A 501-nucleotide genomic window follows, 5' to 3' on the forward strand; every position below is an offset into this window, starting at 1 on the left:
AGGGCCTCGAACCTCTGACTAGTCTTACATGGTCCGCAACAGACAGGGAAATAAATGAAGAAGAAAAATGTTTTTATAATAGACCTTTTCTAAAATTGTAAATAGGAAACAAATTTGCTTTTTTTTTATTTTAATGTTTTATTGTGAATTATATGATAGTTTACATGAGAGAACTTTAGTTTTACATTCATTCCTTCTTATATCATCTCACTGCCATGGTTCCAATACCCTCCATGCATCATCAACCACCCAAAGGGAATACCCCAGAAACCTGCCCCCTACATGTCCCCTCCCCCCGTTTTCGGCCCACAGTCCCTTTCCCTCTCTGGGTCCAAGGTCCCCAGTCACTTCATCACTCCACGTCATCAACTCTGTCTCTATCTCAGGCATCTCTGTTTGTCTGGGTAGTGTCCTGCTCTCAGCTCTTCTCCGTTGATGGTCCCACAGGCCTCCGCTCCTATCCTGGAGAATTAATCACTCCCTTCCTTGTTACAAAACTTC

This window comes from Chrysochloris asiatica, unplaced genomic scaffold (genome assembly GCF_000296735.1).
Source record: "Chrysochloris asiatica unplaced genomic scaffold, ChrAsi1.0 scaffold00363, whole genome shotgun sequence".
Taxonomy (NCBI): Eukaryota; Metazoa; Chordata; class Mammalia; order Afrosoricida; family Chrysochloridae; genus Chrysochloris; species Chrysochloris asiatica.